This window comes from Dermacentor albipictus, chromosome 3 (assembly GCF_038994185.2).
Source record: "Dermacentor albipictus isolate Rhodes 1998 colony chromosome 3, USDA_Dalb.pri_finalv2, whole genome shotgun sequence".
Classification (NCBI taxonomy): domain Eukaryota; kingdom Metazoa; phylum Arthropoda; class Arachnida; order Ixodida; family Ixodidae; genus Dermacentor; species Dermacentor albipictus.
Window position 1 is genome coordinate 94187125 of NC_091823.1, and position 18787 is coordinate 94205911.

Below are 18787 nucleotides of genomic sequence, written 5' to 3' on the forward strand. Positions count from 1 at the left end.
AGCCCTGCTCCAGAAGGGCACACATAACCGGCAAATGGAGGCCTCAGGAGAGCACCTGAGGTTTTATAAAAGCAGGCGGCGCAGGATCTCCAGGGCACCCAAATGGTAGCGGGCAGATCAAAGCTGGAAGCAGGGTGGCCCGTAGGTTGGGGCCGCAGAGGCCGAAGCGTGTCAGAGGGTGTTCGCTTAAAAAGTTTGCCGTCCGCGACAGCGGACAGTCGATCTTATACTCCCGTGGTACGCGCAGGCCTCTGCGAGCCCCAACCCACGGGCCAGTTCGGCTTCTAGCTTTGGTGTCCCCGTTGCCGATTTGGTGACCTGGAGGCACCGCCAATAATGCAAAATAATGACACGTTTTTTTTTTCATTAGCAAAAACATGATCAAATAAATATAATTGCCTCGAGCCGCCAACTTGCCGCGGTAAGTTCAGCACTACCGCGCCCCGCGACTTCTGCCGGCACGCCTAGGGACAAGCGCATACAACATGCGCCAAGAAACTCCTCCGTAGTACCTAGGCAGAGTCGTATTTTCAAGGAGCAAAACTCCCCACATTTCCTCTCTCGCAACCGCCCTTACTCGGGCATGCGCGCAAACGTCCGTCATCTCCGCAAGTGCCGCTCTTCGCTGTACCTACAAGCAGTTGGAAATACGCGGCCGGGCGCGAGAACAGTCTCGAGCAGCCCAGCGCAATCACCAACTGTGTACCGAGGATCCGGCAGCCTTCCAAACCGTCGTTTTGTGAGCAGTCGGGATTAACCCAGTGATAAACACCGGAGCCATAAGTTTCAGCTTCGCTAGTTAACCATCTGTACGGAGTGCCTCCATGAAATGGCGAATGTAATGGATCAGCTCAATGATATTTTCGTAAAAATTTGCTTTGTTGCAATTCCTGATTCGCTTCAACAGTTTTGTTATCTTTCTGATGGCACTGCGAATATGAAATGAAAGAGCCAAACGGTGATTTAATCCAGGCAAGGTAAGCCGGAAGCAAGATCAGCTCGAGCAGTAAGAATAAAGTCAAATATATTTGCAGTGACATTTACGCGAGTAGGTTGAAGTATAACTTGCGAAAAGGAAAAAAGTAAAATAGAAATCAAAGGACTCCTGAATTTGCGAAGAATACGGTGATACGGTGACAAGTCAGTGGATAAGACGATTGTAGTGTATTAGGAAAAGTTGAAATCACCTACCAAACACTATGGGTGACAAGGGTTACCGAGTTACAATAGGACAATTAGAACGTGTGATGTAGAAACAAAGTTAGAAGGCTTGTTGCGTGATCAATAACAAATGCCTAGTATTATTTCCCGGTTCCCGAATTCAATGCGTGGCCAGACAGGTTCACTATCATTGTCGATGGTAACTTCAAATTATTTCTATGCGCTACATAAGGCCAGTAGAATGCCTCCCCTTTGACGCTCAGTGCGATCACGACAGTAGATTGTGAAACGAGTTGTCATGAATTATCTCATTTTCAAGTGCAGCAGTAAGCCGGCTTTCTGCTGAAGTGATGATGCCAGAACTAGCAGTATCCGCATGGGAGTGTAATGAATCGCCCCTATTAATAATGTTCCTAGCTTTAGTAAAACGGCCGCACTGTGAGGAAATGACCATCCATCACGTTCGCTCCCAAGGCCCTATGATAAAGTAGAATGAAAGAATTGCTTATATGCTAATGCGAGACACGTTCGGCTGGCCATCAGCAAGAATAATAAGGGGGCCGATTGTTTGTTAATTGCTGTCGTACTAAGCCAAGAGACGATGAAGACAAGGAAACGATATGAGTGATTACCGTCTTTGATTGAAAATTATTGTACCACTGATATGGCAAATGGAAAGGGGGTGAACGGAAAAAATAGCGCAGTTTCGCCCGAAAGGCGAAGCATCAATCGCGATAGCAAGTGAGTGGACAGGTAGCCATGCAAAGTAAGGATAGTATTTTTGTGGGCCCCATAAACTTGTAAACATAGGCATGGCTGCACAAGCCAGCCATGCCATGCCATGTTTGCATGCACAAGCAAACATGAACACGTTTCACTCAATCACGGCGAAAACTCTCTGTCAAAATGCTGGAGTGAGGAAGCGCGACAGCAGCAGTGAGCGAGTTCGTGGTGCTTATCGCATCAATGCGAACTAAGCCGCGAAAACACAGTGCACAGCTTACTCTGTCCCCGTCGCCGATGTCCTTCAACATATAGCGGCCCGGGCGGGGGCACGCGCCCGCCCGGGCCGCCAGAGTAGAACGCTCCTCCCCCCTTCTGGGCGCGCTATCTCGGGCCCAGCAAGCGTCTCCAGGTGTCGTTCCGCGGAGCAAAGCCGCCCGTTCGCGCGCTCTACACAGCAGTAGAGAGCGCTGTGCAACACTCTCGCTGGCAAGGCATCTTGATGAAAGATATGCAGAGTGTTTTTTTCCGCATTGCACAATTTGCGCGTTGGCTAAAATACACATTCATTTGCGCATTTTTCCTACAAGATTAACGCACACAATATAGTCAACACATAACAAACACTTGGACAGACAGACAGATAGAGAACGAACTTTATTTAATCCTGAGGAGCCACCGTCTGGACCTCCTAATGGGAGGCCTTTGTAGCCGCTGGCCGCGCCCCACGTAGAGCACAGAATGCCGTGCCGTTCTGCGCTTTCCTGGGCCCTCTGGATAGCCTGGGCTTGCTTTCGGAGTACCGTGCTTCTGATGCCCTCCTCCCATTCGGCTTCGCTGGAGAGAAAGTCGTTTTTGGAATATTCTTTTTTTATGAATTAAGGAAGAATTGCCTATTACATACATGTACCGGACAACTGTATTGACTTCATTTTACATGCAGCGGAGTGGTTTCCTGAGGCCTACAACTCTTGTGGGGTATACATTGTTAATGCATGGCCTGTATTGCGATCTGCACGTAGTTTAAACAAATGTTAAACCCCGTATGCCGGCTCAAACGCGGAAATTAAAATTCAGTTCTAGGTTCTTTACGTGCCGAACCAGGATCTATTTTTGAGGTGCTCTGTGGAGGAGTACCGCAGATTAATTTAGACCCCTTGGGGTTCTTCGACGAGCAGCTAAACATAAGTGCAACGGGCGTTTTTTGCATTTCGCCTGGACAGAAATGCTGCCAACACGGTCGAGATTGAACCCGTGTCCTCGATATCAGCAGTGCAACGCCAAAGTACCTTGGCTGCTCTGGTGAGTCGAACAACGAAAATAATTACATATATCAGTGCAACATTCCCGCGTTTCACACATCTCCACAACTTAGCTTTTGTATTGAAACAAGCTCGAAGTGCGTATCCTTGTTTTCTTTCATTATAGTCCCCGTGATTCTGTCAGGAAACACCACATTCCGCTTAGTTTCGCAACTAAAGCCACGTAGTATTGTCAGAAAGAAATTCAACAAGAGGGGACACTTGGTGAAAACCGCCCCGTCCATTAGGTGACGAGAAAATTGACAATTGCCAAGAACTTTATTGAAGTGTCCTTAGAAACATTACTGGGGGGAGCCGGGAGCTCCCCAGTCAAGTTGGTAGCTCCGCTCACGACGGGACCGGGAGATGGTGGCTCTGTGCGACGGACGTCGCCGGCCTTCCAGACGACCTGTAGTTGGTGCGCGAATTCCGAGCTCTTCAGCAAGGCGTCCCACTTGGACTTGTAGTGAATGTCGGAGCCCGCGTTGTACGGTCAGATCCAGAGCCGACGAGAGTATCTAAAAAAAAATGTCAGATGAACTGACAGACAATGTTTTATTTTTTTAATTTAGCGAAGCTTGCTATGTCTCACTGATTCGTCTGTTAGCTCCAAAAACGCACTGCAGGATAGCCAACTTACACATCTGCGTAGAACACTACAGTTTACATTCGCAGTACCGCACCAGCGTCGACTGGCCGGCCGGTCAGTGCCTGATAACGGCGCGAAGCGACGAGCTCCGCGAAAGTAGCGCATGAACACGGGCTCGTCTTTGGATCTGTCAAATACAATCCTAAACAAGCAATCAAATCGCATATGCGTAGCATCGGATCGCTCAGCATTACCTGGTTTCGTTGCGTGGTCGTTGTCTTTGGACTTTGATTCAGTTTGCATTGAGGGAAAGCTTCACGTTCAACCATCTTTTCTTAAGAAAGGGCTTTGATTTTTGTAGCGTTCCTACTTAAAGGACACAGTAAACGTAAAGCATTGCTGTGGAACTGGCGTCCATCTTGTCTACATTTTATTCTCACTTCCTTCTTCTCTTCTCCTGAACCCAGACTCCTGCGCTTCTTCATCTTCTATTCCAAGGCTCATACCGCTTCACCCTTCCAGGTTTCTTTTGCTAACCCCTCCTGGGGTAATACTTGAAAACGTTTCCAATCGAAGCACATTCAACTGAGCCACGTTCGCCAATGTACCACACAGTCTTCAATATTCCTTTCTGAGTGGCCGTCTTTGTCACAGAGTAAGGACCATAAAATTTGGCATTGGATTCTCTTACTCCTTTCCTAACTAGAATGAGGTCGGTGACTTGAATGTCTGGAATATCTGAGCAATGTCTCTTGTCAAAATTTTTTTTCATTCGTTTACGGTACCTCTCCTCCTGCGATTTCTGTTTCCTTTCCTCGACGATCTGGAGATTTTCTAACAGCCCAAGTTCACGGTTCGCCTGAAGAATAGGGGTTTCTCCTGAAGAAGCGAATTGCGGGCTGCATCCCAAGCCGCTGGTGTAGGAGCGATTGTGATGTCTTACAGCTGCTTCTAAAGAGCATTTCCAACCACCAGGGAAACTATCGTACATCCTGATGTATTGTTTAACATCTCGTATAGCACGCTCTGCAAGCCCATTCGCTGCGGGATGGTATGGCGCACAGAACTGGATTGATATATTATGGTCTCGAGCCCATCTTGCTAGCTTTTCGCTCTTGAACGCTGGACCGTTGTCACATACAATTGTCTTGGTTGTCCTAAACATATCCCGTTCGAGAAGGGCGATGACACTATTCGCATCTTCTTTTCCTGCCCGTGCCGCGACCATCCTGGTGCATTCATCTATGGCCAGAAGAAAAGCTTGCGTTTTTCGGACTCCTTCTCGTTTCTTATTTAGCTCGGCGAAATCCAGGTGTATAACTTCAAAAGGCACGTTTGAGTGGCAAGGTATTATCATGGCGTCCGTAGGCTGCTTATATTTCACTTTGTTGATTTGACAAATGTGGCATGAACGAACGTATCGATTGACGTCGTCTTTCATGTGAGGCCACGTAAATCTCTTGACTAGCTTGTTGTAGGTGCGCCAAAATCCGTCGTGTCCTCCAGATTCTGGGCTATCGTGGTACAAATAAAGCACCCTGGAAACCAGCGTTGGCGGGACTTGATAGCGACCTTCCCTAAAAATCAATTGTTCAGTGCCTTCCCACAATTTAATTTCATTGATTTCTGCCGATTGTTCGTTGTTGGCCTGTATCATCAGTCTAGACAATGCATCTGCATCAGTCAAAAGGGGTCCAGGTCTGTGGGAGATGGTGAAATCGAACTGCTGCAAATAGTTCACCCATCTGGCGATACGTCCCTTAGGTTGGGTCATATTCAAGAGATGAGTGAGGGCTTGGTGATCGGTGAACAAAGTAAACTTCGCACCTTCTAGGTACGTCCGGAAGTACTGAATTGCTTTGAGGACTGCAAGAGCTTCCTTTTCAGTAGTGGTGTAGTTGACTTCAGGTGGCTTGAGGGTGTAGCTGTAGTAACCTACTACGTGTCGCTTTTCTCGGCCGGATGCTTCTGGACATTTCTGGTACAAGACTGCACCTGTCCCATAGTGTGAGGCATCGGTATTCAGTTCAAAGGGTAAAGTGAAATCTGGTATGCGTAGAATAGGGTCAGCAGATATTCTGTGCACCAGATCACGGTAGACTCTCTCACATTCCTCATTCCACTCAAATGGAACTTCTTTCTGTGTTAGGCGCGTGAGGCATCTTGTTTTGATGGCAAAGTCTTTTATGAAGGGCCTGAAATGTCCTGCTAATCCCAAAAATACACGCAATGAGTGTACGTCATATGGTTTTACCAGTTGGGATATCCTCTCGACGGACTCTTGTTTCGTGCTTTTGGTAGTCCCATCAAAGATTCTTCCAAGAAACACCACTTTTCTTTGAAAGAACGCACTTTTCTTAAAATTAACCTTGAGGTGTGCCAAGCTCAAGGCATTTAATACCTGGGACAGGTGTGCCTGATGCTCCGTCTCTCTTTTGGAGAAGACGATAATATCGTCTATGTACACGTTACAAAAGACACCTAGGAAAGGCTTCAGGACTTCGTTCATAATCTTCTGGAACCATGCTGGTGAGTTTTTCCAGCCGAAAGGAAGCCGGTTATACTCGTACAGGTCGAAGGGCGTGATAAAAGCAGTGTACATTTTTGTTTCTTCGGTTAGCGGGATCTGCCAGAAACCTTTGCACAAGTCAATACGTGAAAAACATCGGCAACCACCTGTCTCATCTATAATCGTGTCTATCTTCGGCATGGGAAATGGTATAAGTTCTGTCTGTCGGTTGAGAACCCTGTAATCTGTGCACAGTCTGAAAGTTCCATCTTCTTTCGGCGCAATAGTTATGGGAGAGGCGAAGGGTGACACCGAAGGCCGGATTATATTGGCGTCTAGCATCTCCTGCAATTCCTTCTTCAACCATATCTTGCGCTCTCTTGACATGTTGTAACGTGATTTTCGGATGACGGTCTTGTCGGTGAGTTCGAAAGGCACCTTGTGTGACGTCATCGCCGGTGGATAGCTTCCTATGCATACTATTTCAGGATAGGTCGTTGCAATATCCTCCGCGCAATTAACAACTCGCAGGTTATCCTTTCTATCCGGCTGTGTCTCTTGCCTTGATAGTCCTTCCACTAAAACCGCATCGTCCCAGTATACGTTGATTTTTAGTTTCTTTATATCTGGTCTGGATAGCAGAAAGTCATACGTCACCCCCTCAATCACCAGTACTTCACTCGCTATTTCATGACCTTGGAACTCGATGTTTACTGAGGCCCACTGATTATGCATTGTCACTTTTCCATCGTAGCCTTGCACCCGTAGTACTCTTCCACTATGCAGGTGACTTGCATCTACCAGCTTGGCATTTATTATAGACACAGAAGCACCGCTGTCAACCAAAGCCATCATGTGTCTGTTTCCCACTTTCACAGGGATGTGAAGTAGGCTAGAGCAAGTTAAATAAACAGTCTCAGTTGTGGTCATCGGGTCGCACTGATCACCCTTGTTTATCAGTTTTTTGTCGTCGGAGCCTCTTCAGCGTCCGAAAGTAGGGGAACAGGGTCACTGTCGATGTTATGCACCCGACCTCTGGGAGCGCGCCAACCCAAGCTCTCTGTGCCGCCTGCAAGGCGGCGCGGTTCTCGCTGATTACGGCTTGACCAATCCGTGCCGGACCGTGTGAAGTGACCGCTTGAGCTAGCGTTTATATTTTCTTCTGAAGTAAATGATATGTCGTGAAGGCACTCCAGGAGCCCGTCCATAGTTTTAGGTGACCGTAGTTGCACTTGCTTCAGGACTTGCGCGTGCAGTCCGTGCATTATTAGTGCTACTACGGCAGACGGAGGAAGCATAGGATCGGCCAGCTTTAAAAGGCGGCATTTGTCAAAGAAATACTCTACGAGGGAGCCTTGCTTGAATTTGAAATTAAGCGCGGCGTCCCACCTTTGCACTGGGTTGCTTCGGAATGTCGTCAAGAATTTTTCTTTCCACTGATTCCAAGAGTTGCCAGCCTCTTCAATAATGTGCAAATCATACCACTTCCGTGCAACACCGCTTAAGTAACTACGCATGTTAGTAATCTTGTCCTCATTAGAGTGCCAGTTGTTCTTTCCAGCGGCATATTCATAGAATTCAAGCCAACCTTCTGGACTTGATGACATGCCGTCGAATGCATCAGGTTCTACAAATTTAGTCACTGGCTTCTCAGCGTTTAAAGAGCTTATAAGCGATGTCACCAGCTGGTTTTGTTGCGAAATCTGTTCTTGTTGTAGCCGAAGTGCTTTCAAAACGAGGCTCACCTCTTCCGTCGGCGACTGTGATCCAGAGTCCTTCCGACGCATCGGTTGAAGAACTAATTCGTCGAAGATCACCAGAGGCAAGTTCACGTTCACAGCACCGTTCCGACGTAGTTCATCAGGGTCCATGGAAGCCTTCTCTAAAACCAGGTTCATGAGTTCTGCCGAGTTGAGTTCGCGAGGTCGTTCCACCGCTGGTTCATCTTCAGCTTGGTATCTCGAAAAGATGATCTTGTCCGCGGAGGTCTCCTCAAGGAAAAATCTCACCCACATGTTGGAGTTCGCTGTCGGCTGCGCCAAAATAATGTAGCGTTCCTACTTAAAGGACACAGTAAACGTAAAGCATTGCTGTGGAACTGGCGTCCATCTTGTCTACATTTTATTCTCACTTCCTTCTTCTCTTCTCCTGAACCCAGACTCCTGCGCTTCTTCATCTTCTATTCCAAGGCTCATACCGCTTCAATTTTTATTTTCATTCCTGCCGCTAAAACGAAAGAAGTTTGAACTTGTACTATACGACTTCCTTTTTCTTGCGTTACCTAGAAACAAGCTAACGGCCCGCCAGACGTGCCAGGTGCATGCGTCATGGGCCAGACACAGCACCCAAGTGAACGAGGCCGGCTGAGCAAGTGAAGTTCGCCGGCTCGCCGACGCGTTTTTCTCCCTCTTTCTTTTTTGATGTTTGTATTTTTTATGTAGCGCGGTTTGTTTGGCTCCGGGTATATTCTTTCGCTCCTACTGCACTTCGACACGGCACCACTGTATGTACAATTGCCCCAGAAAGTAAACGCAGCGTGCGAGCGCTGGCCGATCTGCATCTACTGGCGCTAGCTGTGGTATCCCGAGCTACGTAGCATGCGCACAGAAAATCTGCGGTACCTTTCGATATGCTTTGAAATCCTGCCTAATTAGCGGTTGAGGCGAAGGAGCACTAGTTCCAACGGTGTACGCTAGGGGAACCTTTATGCGCTTGCAGAAACCATTTATTCTCGGTTCGTTGATGGAAACGGCAGCATGGCCTCTACAGCAATCCTCGCGTTTCCAAAGAAACAAAGAGCGGACAGCGACAGGCACCGTCCGTTTATCAAGCAAATTGTTCTGGCGAGAGCCGCTTGCCACTGATAAATAGTTGTGGCTAACTCAGCAATCTGCCCTAGCGTCAACCATGGGATGAAGTGCTCCTTCGCCGGAGCCGCCGATGAGGCAGCGGTCGCATGGCCATCGCAATTAAGTACGCACTGCTGCCGCTATCACACGGTGATATGGTTCGGCTACCGCTCGCACGCTCCGTTTACTTTCTATGGCACTGTACTACTGGACTACGACAAGGTGAGAAGTTTTGTTTGACACTGTGCGACGCATTTCATGCAATGTAGGCTTTTACGGCATGGAACCGAGACTTGCAACACAGTTAGCGAAGAAAAAAATTAATGCCCCTGTCCTAAAGAAAGGGGCGTTCCCCCAGCTTTCCCCCAGAGGAAATAGATTCAAAGTTAAACTCCAAAGCCATCGACTGCGCAACGAACAAGAAATGCTGAGCGACCCCACGCTATGCATCCGTGATATTCCTTGTCTAGGACTGTATTTTTTTAACGTTGAAGTTGCATGAATACACATTTCGTTAAGTAGCATAGCCTTTATTTTAAATCGTGTAGCCGTTGATTGCACGCACACACTCGCAATTTGACGTACGACTCTGCGCTTGCAAAGTATTGCCTTGTAATCGCTGTGGCAGATGTCAGAAGCTCTGTCATGGTAACGTGACGCAGCCTGCTTGCAAACGTGAGTTCAATGCAGGAACAATGTTGCGCCGTGGGTCTGTGTAGCGTCTTCAGTTTCAGCGAGTAGCGATCTAGCATGAAACTCTCGATCCATTTGCCGTGCTCTTTGGCCACGTTGATGTTAAAGTCACCGCAACCGACGATCGGCGTACTATGTCGCTTTAAGGTCTTCATCACTTCTACCAGAAACGTTCCCGCGTCACAGCAAGACGTGCGCGGACTGATGGTACACGCTGACTATCGCAACACTAGGAAGCATGTCGAGTGCATTAGAGTTTCCCGCATGGCTTCTGGATGCCGATGCCGATACACGGGACCCACCTTACGGACACGATCGCGGTCACGCTTACATTCGCGTACGGCAGTCTCTTCTACCGTGCGCTGCACCCGCGGCCCACCCATGGTAACGAGCGGGAATGGATTGCGTGACGTAATGCAATGCAGATATATACAGTTCGTCTGGGTAGCGTGGCGGCCAACTATAGCTCTTTAAGAAAGGGGCTTTTCTTTTTGCAGATCCTAAGACGAGCCCGTGTCACGCGTGCTTGCTGTCTCCGATAAACAGTGAAGCTCAGTCAATCGCGACAGGCGTGGTGTCATGCCTAGCAGACGCAACTTGCGCTTTCAGTGAACTTTGTGCGCATGAGCTACTCTTGCTGAGCTCGTCGCTTCGCGCCGATATCAGGCACCGACTGGCCGGCCAGTCGACGCTGGCGCGGTACTGCGAATTTGAAGGGTAGTTTTCTACGCAGATGTGTAAGTTGGCTTTCCTGCAGTGCGTTTTCTGCCCTCGCGCACAAATCAGCTAGGCATAGAAAGCTTCGCTTTAAAACAGCTCGGTTCTCCTGGTGCAGCTCAATTAACTAATTGCCCTGGGAGATGTTTGCGACGCTTTTTTCGGGTCGCACATTATTGCAACTTATTTCAGTAATTTTTGGCCGCCCTCGCCGCACCCGGCTTTGTGACGCAGTTAGTTTCACGTGTACTGAATCTTACTGGGGCAAGCAGGGTCAAGTTCGTGACTCTTTCTCTGACGCCCAACCTTATCGTTCGTTACTTTTTGGGGTACTTTCGAAGCACGCTTGCTGCGCCTGGTGTTATGACGCTGTTAGGAAAAAGCAGCTCGGCCGTGTTGACAAAGTTACCTTGGCGTGTACTGAATCTTAATGGGACAGGTTTGTGACACCTTTTATATTCTTTTGGTCCTCACGTTTGTCGAAAGCGCCACCAGCGATAGCCAAGACTAATAACAAGGGAGTGCGCTGCTTGCGCCGGCAGAACGCGATATAGATCACGCCGAGAGGCTCAAAAACCAGAAAGACGTAACTCGAAAATTTTCGAGTTACGTCTTTCCCATTGTTTTCCCATCGTTTTCTGAACGATGGGAAAAAAGACTTTGCACCTACGCATTTGTCCTCAGTGCGAGCAGAAGGCATTCTGCGAGCGTCTAGCATGGTCTGGATGAGAGCCTGTGTTTGTGACCACCTCTGTACACGTAGTGGACCATCGCTTCGGCTGAGTCCAAGTTGTTTCGGAAACGCGCAGTCGTCCGTCTATTTGTGGTCTTGAAGGGAAGTAAATGATTCCCAGGAATGGGGAATGCTTGGAAATGAGACGTTTTCTTCATATTTTATGGTATTGTTTGGGATGAGCCGGGTATTTTCCGCTTCGTGTGTGTGAAGGCGAAACGTTTTCATTTCTAATGCCGCCCATTCACCTCTTTCGCGCGTTTCGCCTTTATACGCCGCATTCCTATCAGGTATAAATGACAAAATGACACACGCTGCCAATTTACTTTTTGTCACCTGAGGCCGTTTAATGGATCTTCACATGGGAAATACTGCTGATTATCGGTGCTACGACGTTTGGTGAATGCACAAAAATCATGAAACGGGCATAAATACAGAGAAAATTAACATTGCCTCATCTACAAGGCACCTTGAGTCTACTCTATAAGATTGCACGTGGCGCAGACTCTACGGAGGCTTGTAAAGTTCGTTTGCAATCATTTTTTGTTAAAGAGTAAAACGATTCCGCAGTAAGACCACGCACGGTTGAGCAGTAGAAGCAAAAAACAAAAATGCCGCACGAATCAGCGCAACCGCCGTAATGCGTGCTAGCTAGCGCTCAAAACGCGTGCGCAATAAACCGAAACCGCAAGTGTGGTTCAGGTATGAATCCCATCCGCTCAATATGCGGCAGTAAATTCGGCCGCTGGGCTCTGAGAGTGCCCTCTCTTCTTCAGTGCCTTTCTCTGTGTAGTGTGGCCTTTTGACATTCGTAACGCGCACTGGGCATTGCTGTTATGCGTGTTGATTGTTTCTTCTGACTAGGCCAAAAACTAACGGCAGCATAGCACTTCTCCTCAGCAACGTCACCGACAATGACATGGTGGAAAGCAACGAAAACTACCAATGAAATGTACTGCCACTGATATGCCAGCTATACATTAATACATCCGGAACGCGAAACGAAATGAGACATCTAAAGACGGTCTACAGTGGGGAAGCGAGCTAAGCTAAATGAAGGAACCATAGAGAAAAGGGTGCTATTCATACTGTTACAGCGCAGAAAGAAGCCGAGCGAGAAAGGCTGAGACAATCACGGCTCACAAGGTGGTAGGCAGAATAATTGTTTCCTTAAGTGTTAATTGGTATTGGCAGCGTAAAATTGAACAATACAGGTGCAACAAGAAAGAAACGACATAACCTAACGACATAACATAAGGCTGGACGAACTCTCGTCCAGCCTTATTTTTTTCTCTTATTTCTATGCGTACCTTGTCCAATTTTGTGCAGTGGATATACGTACAAGATCAGTAATCGATCTCACTGGCTTTGTTCGGCTGATGGTTTTCAGACAAGGATTCAAATATGGAAACATTTAGACCTTTACATTGTAAAACAACTATCACATGAAGCAAGCTTGAGGAAATAATTGGGGAAGTCTTGTAAGAGTTGGTGACTTGTAAGTATACTCGGCAGTTCGGGTTAAAATGCTGTCCATTCAACCCATTATGTTTTTCGTCATAGAAGGTGCTGGGAAGGAGGAGGAGGAGGGAAAGAGATAAGCAGAAGGCAGGGAGGTTAACCAGAATAATGTCCGGTTGGCTACCCAACTCCGGGGAAATGGGAATGGGGGATCACAAAGATATTAGGGAGAGAGAGGAGGTACTGGGAAGACAATTTATTTCGGTAATGTATGAATGAGAAGTGCAGAAGAGGAGGCGTGTGGCTTAGTGGGTTGATACGTTCAGGATAAGGGCATGTCGTATGAAAGTTGAAGCTTGAGAATAGCAGACACAACAATGCCTGCAGGAATAATGATGATCATAAAGATGATTTCTGTTGATATGTCTTATGAAACACGGTGGCGGCTAATAGTCACCAAGCCTCCTTATGCTCATCAGGTTTTACTGCATCTACTTCCACATACCGTATTTGCTATCTCACCTTTATCTCCAATCTCTTTATTAAGATCTTTCCAACCGGGCTCTGTACTGGTTAACATCCCTGCCCATCTTTACCTTTCACTCTCTTTCTCTCATTGAACGTTTACCTATATCTATAACAACAACGGCTCTATCGATCTTACCTGTTTTGCTACCAATACGCAAGACATCGTTTGCTTAAATCAAATGGTGACCAGTTAAATATTTTGTTACCTAGAGAAAATGGCAGTTTTTCATATTAACGCTCCCACGAGTTTTGAGTCCCAGTGTTTCTGAAAGGCAAACTCTGGCTGTGGTCTTTGCTGGGTGAATACGTGTGCATTCCACCACGATGTTCCGGGTCATCTATGGACTTTTACTGCAGTGGGCACGTACATCATCCCGTTGAAAATATTTGCCTCGGTATGCCCTTGTCCTAGACCAGCCAGCTCGTGCCTAAAATAGCAAGGCATTTCCCTCCTCTATGTCGTCGTACGCGTTTTCAGTCCTGATTTCTTCATTAGCGAGTTTCTAGATCACCATGGCCTTTTTCTGGCTCCATTCTTTCCACCTAATTTCCTGTCTCTGTTCCTCTCACTTTATTGTTTGTGACTCCAAATTGTGTTGTGCACTATCAATTACCATTTACTTGGTCGCCAACGTTCGGGGTTTCAATCTGAATTGCTTGTCCATACCCCTAAGGTAAAAATATTTCTGCGCCTTCCCCGCCAATTTTTTTGTCCATGTTCTAGAATCTCTCTTAAACATTAATGTTGCCTAACGTAGACTTAGCATGGAAGAACTGCGCACCTCTTGGCACATGCCTTCTTTCATCAACAGTATGTACCCATAATTTTTACGAGTGATACTTAAGTAAATACAAAGGATCCCCGCAATGACCGGTTCGTACACAGTATGTGTGCAAGAAAACATTGGCATGGAATTTGTGTCCAGTACACAATGCAGCTCTTCGCGCAGCGGTTCTTATTTGGACTTTGTATTCACAAACATCAAAGCACCCTCACTGCCCCACTGCATGTACTGCTTGACTTACTTTTCAGACCATAAAGCATAACTGCGCATGCTTCAATAAATCTATGCAAAAAAATACGACTTTCAATATACTCACTAATTGCAATTACGTGTTCAATCAGTTTACGGTCCTCCAGCTTACGCTGTGATTGTGCTGTGTGTGCCGCGCAGGCCTGTACCTTTCTTTTTTTCAGTCGTGTGAACTACAACTGACAAGTAGCCTTTTTCAAGTATACTGCGACAACAAACGTATCTGCTGAATGCCGGAAGGAATGAACGAAAGTAGTTTAAAACTAACAATCTCAATAATTCCAGGACTCATGTTATTCTTTGCCCAAGGACACAAATATGCACAATTTTTCTACATTGCTTCATGAAAAACTGCTTGAGTTCTATTTTACTACCGGCCACGGCGGCCGTATTTCGATGGGGGCTAAATGCGATAACACCCGTCTACTTAGATTTAGGTGCACGTCAAAGAACCCCAGGCGGTCGAAATTTCCGGAGTTCTCCACTACGGCATATTGATCACTGATACAGTATATGCCTGTGTTCTCCACAATAAAACAACAAATCTTGACATACGACCCAAACAATTAATGTCACTTCATAGGTATCTAGCCGAGAGGCTTAGCAGAGAGACTCATAGAGGTACTGAGGTATCTAGAACAGATGCTTATACTTAACGACGCTTTTTGTACTTCGGAATATTCTTCATGATTGATTTCTTTCTTATATTTCGTCGTTGTATATGTGGAACAGGGAATGTGGCCACCCTTCGTCAAATCAGCTTTACCGGTATGGGACACTGAGGCACAAAAGGTATAATTACCCGTAAATGTACCTATATGTGTGTCCAACTTCTCCGTGCAAACACCTCTGCCCACCGTTCTTAGTTCAGCAAGCATCAGACACCACTTTCGCCCGCGCGACATCTGTGCGTCGACGTGTCCAGCTCGCATCCGCTTGAATTAGTGTTTGCATTTCAGCGTAGCTTGTGAACTGTGCTCCATATACACACAAGCATCGCATAACATTAATGCTGCGACCTGTGATGTGCACAAACATAAATATATCTGGACCCGCCGTGGTTGCTCAGTGGCTATTGCTTTGGGTGGCTGAGCGCGAGGTCGCGGGATCGAATCCCTGCCAAGGCGGCCGCAAGTCGATGGGCACGAAATGCGAAAACACCCATGTACTTAGATTTAGGTGCACGTTAAACAACCCCAGGTAGTCGAAATTTCCGGAGTCCTCCGTTACGGCGTGCCTCATAAGCAGAGTGTGGTTTTGGCACGTAAAATCCCATAATTTAATCAATATCTCTCGCAGTTACTCGTTCTGCAAAATGAAAATGAAGCCACTTGTGTCCATCTCATTCTTTTCAGAGCAGTTAAACCATGGAAGCTTCGCATTGCATAGAGTGAAACATGTGCGGTGGATCTGCACAATCGTTTTGGCGCAGGATGTGGAGCTAATGTTGCAAAATTCATTTCCTCATAACCTATTGAGATGGTGGCGTTTGTGATCTGTTATTTGGTGAGAAACAGGGCTTCTCAATATAAGCGAAATGTTTTTCCACTCGCGGTGCCCAAAAGTAAAATAGTCGATGTCTCTTAGTGTCTCTTTTTACGCTCCCTTGCAGAGAACGCACACATGGGACACTGATGTCCTAATGTCTCTAAATGACGTCAAGCAAAGAAGCATCTCCCCTTTTCAATGCAAAGTATTTAGTAGCGTCCTCTAATTATGCAGCTTATATGCGGTCAGAACATCTGCACATGCGTGGGAAGACGAGCCCACAGGCGAGTGCGAGACGATGCATTCTCTTTCAGGAGCAAAAATAAAAATGGCTTTCGCGAGCCCGCAAATGCAACTCGGTTGCTCCAATCGCTGAGCAGGCGGAGGCAATAAAAGCGAGACTCTAGCGACGGTCAATGCTGCGACCATGCAAAAAGCGACGCCAGCAACAACCCTCCCACCCCCCGCCCCCCAAAATGCTAGGTGACCAGTGCATGTGTGTTTCTGGTACTTGGTCCAATAGAAGGATCGAATCTTGTCTATGTGATTGCGCACACGTGCGTGAGCGTGCTTCTATTCGTGTAGGCGTGTGTGTCTTTGACCACTGGTTCAACTTAATGCACCTTTTATGCTTCTCACTTTCTACCGTCTTGGGTGCACGCATGTGTGTTTCTTGTGTACCTACAGCACTGACTACGCAGACACATACACAGAAGTGTGTGTTTCTCTATAGGCGGAAGGGCAATCTAGACACTTATCCGTTTATTTCCCTTGTGCGTGCGTACTCTCAAGATAGTGGCGTAGGAGCGAGTAGCTTTAGGTAGGACGGCCGTGAATGCGTGGTGAGCGGTTTCTTACTGTCCTTTACGCAAAGGCTCCTCCTCTACCACGACGTTCATTCCTGGTAAAATGCTGCTGCGTGCATTACGTTGCACCCGGGGGACGTAGTGTGCCGCTTTGTGCACTTGCCTTAGCTTCGAGAGCACTGAGTGGCGCACTCCCGCAACTGACGTTGCATAGTATAAGGCGTCACCACACTTCGCGGGCTTTGCAGATTCGTTAAAAGCTCCTTCGCGCAGCTGAATGCCATCTGCTATTTTGCTGCTTCAAAGCTTCTAGTGACGACTTGGTGTTCTCTTTATCCCGTCTCCAGAAATGCCTTTACTTAACCATCATAAACTAAAAGCAATAACATTCGCTTTACTACACTTTTTGGCCAAAGCCAGCAAACTTATGCATCATGCTGGCAATGGGGCATAGTCTAGACGCGCCCCTTCACTCCAATTATGCGGTTCAATTACTAATCTGTAGCTCAAGTACTAATCTGCTGAAAAGCACTAATAGTAAATTTTAATTTTTATGACGCAGCAGACGAGACGAGTGTATTGGGCCAAGAGCAGACTTATCAATTATATATTGAGAAAAGTCGTTGTTATGGATACGAAGGGTCCACTCCCCGATGCTACAGTTCGTGTAAGAAATTTATCGCATATTTGACTACTAGGGCAAGATAGATGTGTCGTAGGCTTCTGGCTTCTAAATGTCGAAGGTTCGGAAGACATACATGCACGGATAAAAACTTGATACTTTCCTAGACATTTTTATATGTGCTTTGGCAGTATGATCTAGAGAGAAGATAGGGAAATCCGTGGTCTGCAAGAAAGCCCAATTGTGGAACTTAGGGGCATACTTGCTGGGATTCAATATCTTGTTATGATGAAGTGATTCTGATGCACCACAATTACATGGTTTTGCAAGCCCTCGGCAATGGTCTTTAAAAAGTGCACAAACAGCATAGTGCCTGTGATTTTGACATATTTAAAGAAACATTGTATTTGAGATTTCACGGTAATTTATGCGTACTATAAATGAGGCACACTGTCGAAATTAGCACACAGTTATTTTTAACTGCAACCAGCACCTGTTCGTTCATGTGTAACACCTTATTTTTACATTAGCTCCCTCGCCAGTATCAAGAATGGGGCTGACAGATTGAGTAGCACACTGTGGTATAAAAGTCAAAGACAGGGACAAGCTGCCTCAGAAAGGCTGGCCAAGGTTTCGATATGTGGACCTATGCATTTCTTGGAGAGCTCCGTTGGTTTTCTTCTGTCGGCCAGTGTGGCGTCCTATAAGAAATCGTGAAATAAACCTGTCAATTCTTCACTGGTAAACTACGCTTTACCTAGCGAACTACTACAAGAAAGTAATAACTCTACCACGTAAAACGCGAATACACATTACAATATGCACATCTTCCAAAATTACACTTAGGAGTTTTATTTCTTTAGAGTAATCATTATTGGTTGTATTAATTTGAGTGCCCAATATACTTAATTGCGCTTCCTACTGCGGGTTCATTACCTAAAACGTCAGTCTGTGAGCACAAGCGAAACATAAAAAAGATGACAGTGGAATATTCGATGACAATCCACCTGGCGAAGTACGAACCTTGAAAATCACAAGTTATGTCGCCTAAACACCAATATTCGTATTGCATTTTATTTGAAAAGTGCACGTTTCATTTTGTTTCATCAATGATATCACTGACATTCTCAAGTATGTAATATCTGCAAATTAATAAACTTATCTTTAAGCATTGCTTTTTACGTATGCTTTCTTTACGCATAATAAACGTTAGCAAATGATGATGCACTGACCTGTAAAGAGCGGTCGGAAAAAAGTTGAAGCCAATAATCAACACCCTCAAGAATCGTTGAACGGCTAACCGCATCAAATAAACATCTATGAAGAAGATAGAGACATTTTACGGAATTCGATATTTCCCACAAGCCTAAACGTTTACGCAAGTGTACGCAAAATGCACAAATACGTAATACACATTTACATGGACCGCTGTTCAGCGTGCTTCAATATGCGTATGCAATCTACGTGCTTCCGATCCATCCAAGTTCACTGTTTAATAAACATTTAGCTTATTATAGACCTCGAAAGCAAGGATATAACACTTTTCAACTTGTGGGCTGATGCGAACGGGGGA